Genomic DNA, 12478 nt, shown 5'->3' with positions numbered 1-12478 from the left:
CTTTATTTAACATCTAGAACTTAGAAATGCAAATGAGTGTGATTTCCCTGGAGGAGAAGGTGTGCACACACTCTGTGCAATACTGCCCTTGCCCCAGACATTTCTTCCTGGGGCTCAGGAGCCAGCTCTAGAGCATGCCACACATGATGCTGAATCTGCATCTTTAGTTTGTGAGTTGCATGTTAGATTACCCATTCCTGAGGGCACAGTCTGCCTTAGCTCATCTCAGTGTCTCCAGTACCTAGTAGGGGGAGGTGCTTAAGTGCACACTAGGTGCTTCAGAGTTTGAATGGAAATTGCACTAAGACTTTTGGGACACCATGTTTTCCAGCATTCCTGTCCCCAAAGAGCTTGCAATCTAACTAGGGAAGAGAAATGGACACATGAATCAGTGTGGGTTAGAGGGAGGAGGTATGATGGAAACCCCCCATTACTTGAAGACCCTGTGCAAACACATGGGATAGTAATGTGACATGGTAGGGACACTGAGGAGAGAAACGAAGGTACTTCCTGTGTGAAAGGCACTGTGCCAGCCAGAGCAAGGCTGGCTTCTCAAAGAATGTGTTGGCTGAGAATATAGGGAGAATCTAGAAAGAACGGGCATAGGGACAAAAGCTACATCTGAGCCACAAGCTGGAATGTAAGGTGCATATTGATAGCTGATTTGCCATGACGTATGCTAACTAGTGTGATGGATATGATAATTAAACAATTAGACCTTTGCTTCTCCATGCATGCAATCAAACTTTTATTAATCAAAGTGTGTAAACACTACCCTTGTCTAAGGACAAACCACCAGCCTATGTCTTTGAGGTTCTAGTAAGCATGATGAGGTTCCTTCCGTGCCCAGCTGGAGGCCATGTGCCTCCCTCTAAGGTGGGCATCTGGCAGATCTGCCACTCGGGCCTGCTCTGAAGTGAAAATGGGAATGGTCAAGTCTTAAGCTGGGGAGCAGGCTGAACCATGGGGTTCTTAAAGTTTTTAGTTATGAATATTCCCACTTCATTTACCATATAATTCAGTTGGTAGCTTATTGCATGACCAACTAATAAGATTGTTTTTTTTAAAGTTATTATTTATTTTTAACCTTCTTTCCTTTTTCAATTTTGCGATCCAAATTCTCTCCCTCCCTCTGGGCCAGGCAAGCAGTATGATAGATTGATCAAATTGTGGGTCCTAGTTTTTTCTTGGTGGCCTGACTTATCAGAGGGTCTGCGGATGCTTACCAGTTGTTTGAGAATGCACATGGTGTTGAATACATCATACTACATGTGTGCTTATCTTATTGTTGAAAACCAATTTACTTAAAACAACTCATTCACAAAGTAGAAACTCCAAATGGAGGTACTTATGCTCAGTTGACAAACTTATTCTTCTATCTTATTGAGGTTATTTTCAGTACACAAGCCCCAGTGACTTCTCGGTTAAATCTTGTTCCACTGAGAAAAGGGAGTCATTTTGAGCATATCTCCAAAGGGGATGAAGAACATTCTGGGCTGGGCAGACTCCAAAGGGGGGCGACAAGTAGCACTAGCTAGCTCATTGTTACTGTTTTTAATTTTCATAGTAAAAAGGACTAATTTCTTTTTTTCTTTTTTCTTTCTTGTCTTCAATCTTCATTTATTTACTCAGGTAATTCTTTAAAAATGTTTTTATTTAGTATTTTATTTTCCCTCATTTATATGTAAAAATAATTTTAAACATTCATTCTTAAAATTGAGTTCCAAATTCTCTGCCTCCCTCCCCACCCCCCTCAATGAGAAGGCAAGCAGTTTGATATAGGTTATACATGTCATGTAAAACATATTTCCATAGTAGTCATGTTGTAAAAGAAAACATAGACCAAAATAACCCCCCATAATAAAGAAAGTAAAAAAAAAACCCCAGTATGCTTAGATCTGTATTCACACCCCATCGGTTCTTTCTCTGGGCATGGATAACATTTTTCATCATAAGTCCTTCAGAATTATCTTGGATCATTGTGTTGCTGAGAATAGCAGAGAGAATTCACAGTTGATCATTATACAATATTGCTGTTACTGTAAATGATGTTCTCCTGGTTCTACTCATTTTACTTTGCTTCAGTTCATGCAAGTCTTTCCAGCTTTTTCTGTGAGCATCTAGCTCGTCGTTTCTTATAGGACAATAGTATTCCATCAGGATCTTATGCTACAACTTGTTCAGCCATTCCCCAATTGATGGGCATCTCCTCAATTTCTAATTCTTTGCCACTGGAAAAAAAGAGGTGGTATTACTATTTTTGTACATATAGGTCCTTTTTTCTTTTCTTTCCTTTTTTTAAAAAATTTCTTTTGGGATACAGATCTTGTAGTGGCATTGCTGGGTCAAAGTGTGTGCATGGTTTTATAGCCCTTTGGACATAGTCCCCAGTTGCTCTACAGAATGGTTGAATCAGGTCACAACTCCACCAGCAAGCAGTTTGTGTCTCAATTTTTCCATGTCCCCTCCAACATTTGTCATTTTCCTTTTCTGTCCTATTAGCCAATCTAATAGGGTGAGGTAGTACCTCAGAATTGTTTCATTTGCATTTCTCCAATCAATAGGGATTTACAAGCATTAATTTCTGAAGAGATCAGAAATTTATGTTCTCTCTGAAAATTCTACTACTGCTCTCTTGCTTCTTTGCCCTTCCCAAATTCCATGGGTTTTGGATACAGGTAGGGTGGTGGTAGAGTGTTTCTTCAGGAAATAGACTGGCCCATTCAGAGGAGTGTGTGTGTACACACACATTCCCAAATGCCATTTTTCCCAGTGTCCATTCCTCAGTGGGCTTAGGGTGTGCAGGAATGGGAGGAAGATGACAGATAAATTACAGATAAAATGGAGTTTACTGAAATTGACATGAGCTGCCAAAGCTAGACAATACCTCTTGAAGAGTCAGTGCTGCCTTCTCATCAGTACAAGTGGAGGGGCTGTCTGTTCATGCATGGAGACAACAGAGAGGTATGGGATCCCAATCAGAAACTGAAGCATGTTGTCACAGAAGTTGCCTGTTTTGCCAAGCAGCAGTAGAGACTTGGAGAGGAGGAGAGACCATTGAGATGGCTGTCTTAGGCTTACCTGGGGAATAGGTTTTTGAAATTGAGGGGCAAAACAGCAAAATACCAGTAAGTTCCTGAACCAGCTTAATGAAGGAATGAGCCACTGATTATTGGAGGGATTCCGATTATCCTGGGAACAAAGCTGATGGAGACAAACACCCAGAATGGTTTGCTGTACGACAGTGGTCTCTGAGAGGCCTAGCTGAAAAGTAGTAATCCTTCCCCTCCCCACTTTTTTCAGGGTGCATTCTGAGTAGGAATACGATAATTGGTAGGAGAGGAGAAAGCTGCAGATCAGCCTGGCCAGAAGGTGGAATTTTAGGCTAATGTATATTCCAGGACCATATAGCAAGACTTAATGTTTCTCATCTCTGGCAATTTCAACGTGATGGGTACAGCAGAGCTATAACTAGGGTAGGGCAACTAGACCTTAGTCCAGGGGGGCCCTGATGGCTAAGAATGATGCCCTCAGATAAGTCAGCAAATGGTAGCGTCTTCTCTCTGACCAGGCCAGCTCTCCTTCCTCAGCAACAGTACGGTATTGCTAGGTTCCTCTTGTTCTCCTGCAACTGAATAGAGAGCGCATTTCACGCAATAACCCTTGTTATGGAATACCAGGCCCAAAGGTGTTCACTGGTTCCACAAACACATAGTACTTCCACATGACTGATGTTATAAAAAGATGATTAGTTAATTGATATCATAAGGGAGTTGATCACATCCATTGTGAGTGTTTGATATAATGCGTTCAGAATTTTGTTGTGAAACAATAGTGGCTGATTACCTGGCATGGTATATATCAGCCTTAATACAAAGAAAACATCTCTTTTTCTAATCTGGCACTTCAAAATGACATATTTCTTTCCTTTTAGCAGACCCTTCGGTTCCCATTGATATGTCTGACAGCAAGGCTCCTTTAGTACTAAGTCTTCCCTATGGCTGCCCCTCAGAGATTCACCCTTAGGGAATAAGATGGCCTTAAGGTAGACTAAACAAAACTAATCCTAGGGACAAAGTACTGATTTAAAAGAGCGAAAGGGAACAAAATCAATCCTAATTTAGAATATCTGTACCTATAGTGGTGACATAATTAGAGGAAAATATACACTTAACTGTCAACTTTAAATATTAATGGATTAAACAATGCCACAAAATGAAAGAGGAACATTTTTTTTTAATTCCAGAGATGTTTTTGAAAACTTTTCCCTATGGGGTAGACAGAAAGTTCTTAAAAAACCTTTGTAGTTGTGTAACTTCAAGATTCTTTATTCTCGACCCTAATTCTAAGTGATTGGCATAAGAAAAGAAAACTCTATGTATAATGTGTGGTTTGGAAGAAAACAGGCCTAAAAGGAAAAGACTTAGAATAAAAACAAAAGGCTAGAATGAAATTTACTATGCATCAGGTGAATCAAAAAAGATCAGGAGTCATAGTCATGCTCAAACGAAGCAAAAACCAATTTACAATCTAGACAGAGATAAACAAGGACATTCCATTATGCTGGAAGGAGTCAGAGGCAGTAAACCAATATCGATATTAAGCTTATATGCTCCAAATGGCATAGCCTCTAAATCCAAGAGGCAATAAGATAAAGGGAAATCATATTGAAAACAACGGCCAAATACACAAACTATCTGAGAGGCAGTCTTTCAAAGCACACTTGTAGAGATTCAATGTAAAGAAATGAATAACTTAAATCTAGTCCTAACATTAGGACCGGGGAAGGCTAAAGCCCAGTCAATACTGGAGGAGTATGTTTCTAACCCTAATGCAGTACTCATGGCCAGGCTTTACCAATGTGATAATAATAATAATCAGCTAGGTGGCACTATGGATAGAGAGTTGGGTCATGGAGTTAGAAAGGCTTGAGTTTGAATCCTACCTCAGACACTTAGTAGCTATGGGACCTTGGACAAAACCTCTGCCTCAATTTCCTCATCTGTAAAATGGAGATAATAGCACTTACCTCATAGGATTGTCATGAAAATCAAGTCAGGTTAGTGTGTGTGTGTGTGTGTCTGTGTGTGTGCTGTTAAAGCACTATAAAATGTTACTTTTTGCTATTGCTGAAGTTCATTTACAGATTTAATGCTATACCAAACTATAGCGCTCGATACAATAGTGACCAAAGATCTGGAATACGAAGGGAAATAATGGGAGGAGGGAGGTGCAGGGGAGGTAGGAATGAAGGAATGTATTTCCAGATCTCAAACTACATATTTTAATTTTATTTAAAAATATTTTATTCCAAACTTAACAAAAAACATCAGCTAGAGGGGGCATTTTGCTTGTAGGTCACCTGTGGCTTTCAAAGCTATCCTTTCTGGCTTTGCTTCTATTCTTTTCTCTGCTTTTCTATATATATATATAATTCCAGAAATTTAATGACAGACATTTTTTCCCTTTTCCTTTAAAATATTTATACTTGCACAAGCTTACTATTCCTCAGCTCTGTTCCAGGGTGGAACTGGCCTAGCTTGGGGGTCTGCCGTTCAGTCTGAGCAGAGGCCAAAAACATCCAGTCACTTCTGTGGAATATGGCATCGCTCAGTTAGCAGGGATGCAGCCTTCTCTGAGTCAATGGTCCAGAAACAGTAGGTAACGTTTTCAGTACAACATCGGAGTTGAGGATGCAATGGAAGAGCCATGGCCTTAGGTCAGTCTGAAGGGTCGAAGCTTGGCCTCTAGTTCATTCAGCACCTGGATTGTTCCAATAGAGCCTGTGGATTGTGCTACTGATACCTTCACACTACAGGCATGATGTGGGTACAAAGAGTGCCCTAGGATTACAAATCATATTAAGGGTTACTTTCCCAGGCCCCTGAGAGTGGTTGAGGCTCCTTCTGTAGCCCATCCTGTACCTTGAGATCCTGGAACATGAGAACTTCTCAAGGCCTTTTTCCTTTATCTTAAAATATCGTACAACTTATACCAAAAGAATTGCCTTTGTCTCCCTTACCCTGTGTTCCCTATCCTGTCATTCATCTTCCTCATCCTGTGTCATGACAATTTTTCCTTATCTTGCAAGCAACCATCTTCTTCATCTTGTTTGTTCTTACCCTGTCCCTAATCTCCACCCCCCATAAGAAACCCTAAAAATATATCATCATCACCCTACAGGCTGTGTAGCTTTACTGTCTGTATAAGCCTGGGTCTTTTCCTATATCAGGGCCTTTGTTTAGCTCCTTGCTAACCTCAGGTCCATGAAGCTTTCACAAAATAAAACTCCCAATGGCTACACAGAAGGTCTAAGTGAATTCTTTCACACCTGAACCAGCTTTCCCAACTCTAAACCTCAATATAAAATGGTGCTGAAACCTGGGAATCCAAATTTTAATTGGACTCTGCTGATCTTCTGGCCACTGGGATAACAGGTGAGAGCCCTTTTCTTTGTTCTCTTCCCCAAACCTTTTCTGCTCCTACTGTCTCCCTGTCTGAGAGACCCCTGGAGTGCCCAGACATTGCCAGTGGCGTCTGAAGCTCCACTGACCTCTGGGAGCTCAGCTGGACTGTTGACCCTAGGAAAAGGAAGGGGACGCCCTTGTGCTGGGTCTGTCACTTTTTTTTTTCCTTCTCATGTGTCTTGGGACGCTAAGGCAAGCCAGAGGCTGCGAGGAGACTGTTAGGATGGGAAATTTGGGGAAGGAGATCTTAAAGAAAAGTGCCTAGTGTTCCATTGTAACACAGTCTGACCTGAATGTAATCTAGAAAAGGAATTTGTGAAGGGGATTTCTAAACAGGACAAGCTTAGTAAGAAATTTGGTCTCCAAAACTTAAAGAAAAGGCACCTTGCTCAGCTTGAGTGGACTTTTATTCCCCTGCACCCTGGTTTACCCTGTGTTGTTCCTTCCTTACCCCCAAGGGACACGGGGAGGCAGGTAGGTGGGCCTTCGAGCTTGGTTTTCTTTGGGGGTCCCTGTGCCCCATTTCAGGGTCTCCACACCCTGTGGGCCTGGTTTTCTTTGGGGGTTCCTGCCCCCCAGTTTCTCTTTTTTTTGCACCCCAGTTTCGAGGTCTCATTTTCTAGTACATGCAGCTGGAAATTCCCAGGAGGATGGGAACAGAGAGCTGGAATGCTTAAGGCTTAACTGATAAATCTCAAAGGTAAAAGAGAGAGGAACTAGAGTTCCTCTCCAGCTGAGACTGGAAGGTATGGAAGCCTCCTCTATCTCTATCCCTTTTCTCACCCCGTGGTTGGGGTGGCTCTCCGAGCACCTAGGAAGGCCTGACCTCTCAGGTCCCATTAGGTCAGACAGCTACAAGGCTGTCTCACACTCAGCCTGTCCTCTGAGGCTCTTGGTCCAGCAGTTCGAGGCCGTGGACCCGGGCACACCTTCCGCGTAGAGGACAGACTCCCCATCTGGAAGCTTTTGCCCAGTTCTGTCAGTTCTCTCTGCACTAGGGAACTGGGAAAACTGCAAGTACTCCCTTCCCTCTGCACCTGGAGACTCCTGGGAATTTCAGCTCAAGGAAGTAAAAGGTTATTTGGAGCTGGAAATTGTCACCGTGTGTCTTCAAAAAAAAAGTGCATTTATGCCTAGTAATCTGTTCTTTTAAGATGCTAAGGGTATTGGGCCTTAGAAATTAAAATGTTACAATTAGTGATTATGAATCCAGATCTGATTTGCTCATCCAACTAAGTTAAGGTCACCTGATGGGTAATTAATATTTTCTGTTTCAAGCTTTAAATACATGATAATTGCTTGTGGTATGGTTATATTTCTAAATTTTCTTATGTTGTGTAATTTGGTTAACATTTGTGTCACCTGTGTTAGAAAAGCAATTTCTCTTATAATCTAGATGTTGTTAGATCAAGAATTGTACTGTCAGATTATGAGGTTGTTAATTAAGACAAGGATTTTTGGAACTATCTAGTCATAAATTCTTATCAACCCTGTGCAGTCTTCTATAGTGGAATTCCTACTGAGTAAATTGTTAAAGGCCTGGTAAACTTGTTATTGTGATAAGGCTAATTTAAGTGGGTATGTTCTTCCCTTAGGGGGAAAAAAAAAAAACTTCCCAAGGTAAACACCTTTTGGTACTTAGGAATTTGTGATTATTGAGAATTTTGGTTTTATGGCACTTTGGGGATTTGTGATAGTTAAAAGACATTTTATACCAACTTGGTTTTGATAAATTCCAATCTTTAAAGTTTCCAACTAATTTACTTCATGAAAGTTTGGTGATTTTTTTTTTTAACATCAGGATAAATTGTAAGCTTTTTTTTTTTAAAGACGGAAATACTTTTAACAAAGAAATGTTTTGCAAAACCTTTTTGTGTGATTTTTAGAAGACCTACTAAATTTCCATTTGCAAGCTAATTTGTTGCAATAATTTGATACTGATAACAATTATGTCCAAATCTATTGTGAATTTTCCAAGTTTCATTAGTAGGTTTGTTGTGTCCTTGGATTGGCCTTAAATGGGTACTTTCAGAGAAACAGAGTCAATAGTTCGTGGTTCAGGTACCATAAGAAAGGACACTGGTCTCTTGAATGTAGGTCTGAAAGGTTCAGTGCCCCACTAAGTTTTTAAGGGGTGGACATAGAAGTGAAAAGGTTAGGACAGCTAAAACTTCTGTTTTAGCAGGAGTTTCTGGAAGGTTTGAGATTGATCATTAAGGAGTTTTGAAGCACCTCCTTACAACCCTGGTCATTCCCTTCTTCCACTCCCTTCCCTTGAGGCACGAGGGTATCTCAATGGGGACTGCAAACAGCCTTGGAGTTTTTCTGTTAACCTCTCTCATCCTAGATCAAATTAGGAAAAGAGTTTCACCTTTTCCCTCACCTGCCAATTAAACTTCCCGTACCTGGTGAAAGGATGGAGGAGGAGGGGCAGCAGCTACAGCCTGGAAATATCTTCCAGCACATAGCATGGGGAGGGAGTGAAAGGGGATGGGTTAAGGTAAAGAAACCAGGCAGTTTGCGTCTGCACTTGGTAAGCCAGCCCGCGTCTGCACTTGGTAAGCCAGCCCATCCTTCTATCAATAATGTTTATATGATCTGGAAACGCAGTTATTGTCGTCTGAAGTTTGTTGTTTGTGTTACAGCTAAAACACTTTAGTTATCACTTATGAAAATTGTAAGATTGTTGGTTATTGTTTTAATGCTAAAACCTAAAGGTGGTAATTGATTACTGCATTGTGTATTGGGAAAGAGCAGTCCTCAGGGCTAGTCAAAAAGCACAGCCCATAGAAATTCTAAAGGTAGATGGCGTGGAAAACTCATCCCCTTCTCTGGGATACCTGTTGATCCTCCTTAATTTTGTAAATTTGCCAAAGAGCTTGTTTGGATTATGGAGTTCCTAAACAAGGAATTTAACTTGCTGAGAATTTGTTAGTATATAGAAATGATCTCTAGTGATTGGCATTTGCAGGTGGACAAGTTTACATTTGAGATGGGAGTCCTGGCAAATTTCTGATTAGTGAAACTTGCTGTCTGAGGTAAAAAGCTCATGGGACTGATGGGGTGCTTGGGTGCTTGGATCCCAATTTCTCCCTAGCCTCAGAAACACTGTCCCTGACAGTTTTTCCGCAGCCCAAGGACCCTGTGCCTAGCAATTACTCATGAGTGGGCCCCAGCAAGACCCTTATCTCTCTCCCTGGTGCAGTTCCAAACAGCACCTGAAGGAATTGTTAGTTTGAACTGGCTTTGCACTGGGTCATAAAGACATTGTTACCCACTGGACTATCTATACTACCACCCTACCTCATTATCTACATCCTGGGCTCCTCATTAACTGTATTCTAGACCTAAGACATGTATACTATAGTGTTTGCCTGAGACAGGATTTGAACTCCTCTCCCTGACGCCTACTGCTCTATCTACTTTGCCACCCAGTTGCCTCTAACCTGAGGTCAGTCTGAAAAGATGGGTTGGATCTCAATGCTAAATAGAGGCGTTTGTCTTTTATCATAGAGACCACAGGGACTCATGGAACTTCTTGAGCAGGTGAGTACTGACTGTAGAGCTATGCCTTATCTTCCCATACGATAACAAACCAAAAACAGAGTTGGGGTGAGAACATGATGTTTTGTGAGCCAGATGGTTCTCATCGCAATCCAACAGGAAGCACTGGGAGTCCCCTTTTCCATGCTGAAAACAGACTGCTGGCAGGGTTTCCCAATTTGCATCATATCTGCCTCTGTCTCCTCTTTCTTTCATTGCTGGCTGGAGTTGCTCGGGCCTATACAACTCTTTGAGGGGCCAGTAGTAGATAGGGATGTTTTTAAAAACTGACTGGTGGCATTTGGAGGTTTCAGAATTGAGAAGCCTGTCACATATCTGACTAGATGGTGGTAATGGTCTGAGAGTCTCTGGGGGTGTAGGAATTGCTTAGATGTTTAATAAGTACGAAGTACCTGCTCCTGGGAGCACTAGGGCCTCATCCTGGATTAAAACCTTTGCAGGAAAGTAAAGCCTTTTGGAAGATGCTGGTGTTTTTCTGTCTCACCTTCCCAAGGCAGAAAGAGCGATTTTCTCTCACAAAGTTGGCTGTTCAGAAAAAAAAAACAACAACAGACAAACAAATTGTACTTGGTGATTTAGTGTGAACTTTTCTGCTGTTTCCTGATTGCTGGGATTTTTGTATATTTTAAGACCACAAGGTCTTTGTTACAGGTGTCAGAATGGCCTGACAGCCGTCAAGTATCCAATGGGGAAGGATGTTTTTTTTGTTTTGTTTTTAATCAAGTCCTACTGAAAATGAAAGGGGTAGCTGGTTGGCACTGTAGCAGATAGAGTGCTGGTCCTGGAATCAGGAAGGCCTGAGTTCAAATCCAGCCTCAGACACATACTATGTGACCCTAGACAAGTCATCTAACCCTGTTTGCCTCAGTTTCCTTGTGTGTAAAATGAGCTGTAGAAGGAAATGGGAAACCACTCCAGTATCTCTGCTAAGAAAACCCCAAATGGGGTCATGAAGAGTCAGACACGACTGAACAGCTCAACAACAACTGAAAGTGAACCTCTTTTGAGATTCTTTTTAGAGAATCTCCGTCAGGTTTTTGCCACGTCATATTTAGGATGTGGAGAAGAGAGTTAGTGCAATTATTGACTTCATGTCACTACAGGAAAGATTAGCTAATGCAGACTGCAATGGGTCTTTTCTTAGTAGAGAAGTCTTAGTTACCTCAGAGAGGTTAAGTGACTTTCCCATGGTCATCTAGCTGGTATATGTCAGAAGGAGTATTTGAACCTCAGTCTTGACTAAAAGTTCAGCACTCTGTTCATCCCACCTTATTTTTTTGAATTATATATATATATATTTTTTTAATCAGCAAGAATTCTTCATCTCATTCTCCCCCCACCCCTATTGAGAACACAAGAAAAATGAAGCCTATTACAAATATGCGTAGTCAAGCAAAACCAATTTCAGTATTGGCTGTGTCCAAAAAATGTCTCATGCCCTCTGGATCTTTCACCTCCATCATTACTCCTGTGGCTGCTCATTACACTGACCTAAGTTTCAAAGCCTTTCAAAGTTGTTTGTCTTTACCATATTGTTGTCATCGTATAAATTATTCTCCTCATTGCATTCAATTCACTCTGTATCAGTTCATACAAGTCTCCCCAATTTTTTTTTTCTGAAAACATTCCCTTCATCATTTCTTACACCACAATAGCGTTCCATTACATTTATATACCAACATTTTTTCATCCATTCCGTAATGGATGGGCACCCTTTAATGTTCCCATTCTTTACCACTTCAAAAGGAGTTATAAATATTTTTATGCATCCTTAGAGTTTGTTTTGCTGAAGACCAATCTGTCCCTTAATCTTACCCTCCCCTTAATTCCACTTTCTTTCCTTTCATTCCTATTTCTTTGTTGAATGAAATGTTTTTGTACACAAATGTATTTGTGTGTAGTGTGTGGATTCCCTTCGACCAGTTTAGATGAGAGTAAAAGTTTCTAGGGTCAGCTGCTCCCCCACCTTGTTTGTATAGCTGTCTACTTGCACACTCCAATTAGGTGAGGTACTTTTCCCTAACCTTCCTTTCCCTCTCCCTCCTCCTGTTTCTCTCTCTTATTATTCTTCTCTAAAGACCCTGAGTCCTGGTGATGACAATAGGGCTAAGAGGGGACTCGAGTATCATCTCTCAATATTTGAATGTAAGCAGTTTATCCTCTATTAGTCCTTTATCATTGTTTATTCATATTTACCTTTTTATGTTTCTCTACTACAGCTCTCGTCTTCATCAGGAGTACTTGGATGTTCTCTATATTTTTTAAAGGTCCATCCCCTCCCCCCCAATAGCATTGTATTTAGTTTTTTTCTGGTTAAGTTATACTTGACCATAAGCCCATATTCTTTGCTTTCTAAAATATTCTTTTCCAAGTTCTCCACTCCTTTAAAGTGGTGGCTGCTAAACCATGTATGATCTTGACTATGGTTCCTTGGTATTTGAATTTTT

Source organism: Phascolarctos cinereus, unplaced genomic scaffold (assembly GCF_003287225.1).
Source record: "Phascolarctos cinereus isolate Bilbo 61053 unplaced genomic scaffold, phaCin_HiC Scaffold_8;HRSCAF=390, whole genome shotgun sequence".
In the NCBI taxonomy this organism is placed as follows: domain Eukaryota; kingdom Metazoa; phylum Chordata; class Mammalia; order Diprotodontia; family Phascolarctidae; genus Phascolarctos; species Phascolarctos cinereus.
Note: the sequence above shows the minus strand (reverse complement) of the source record.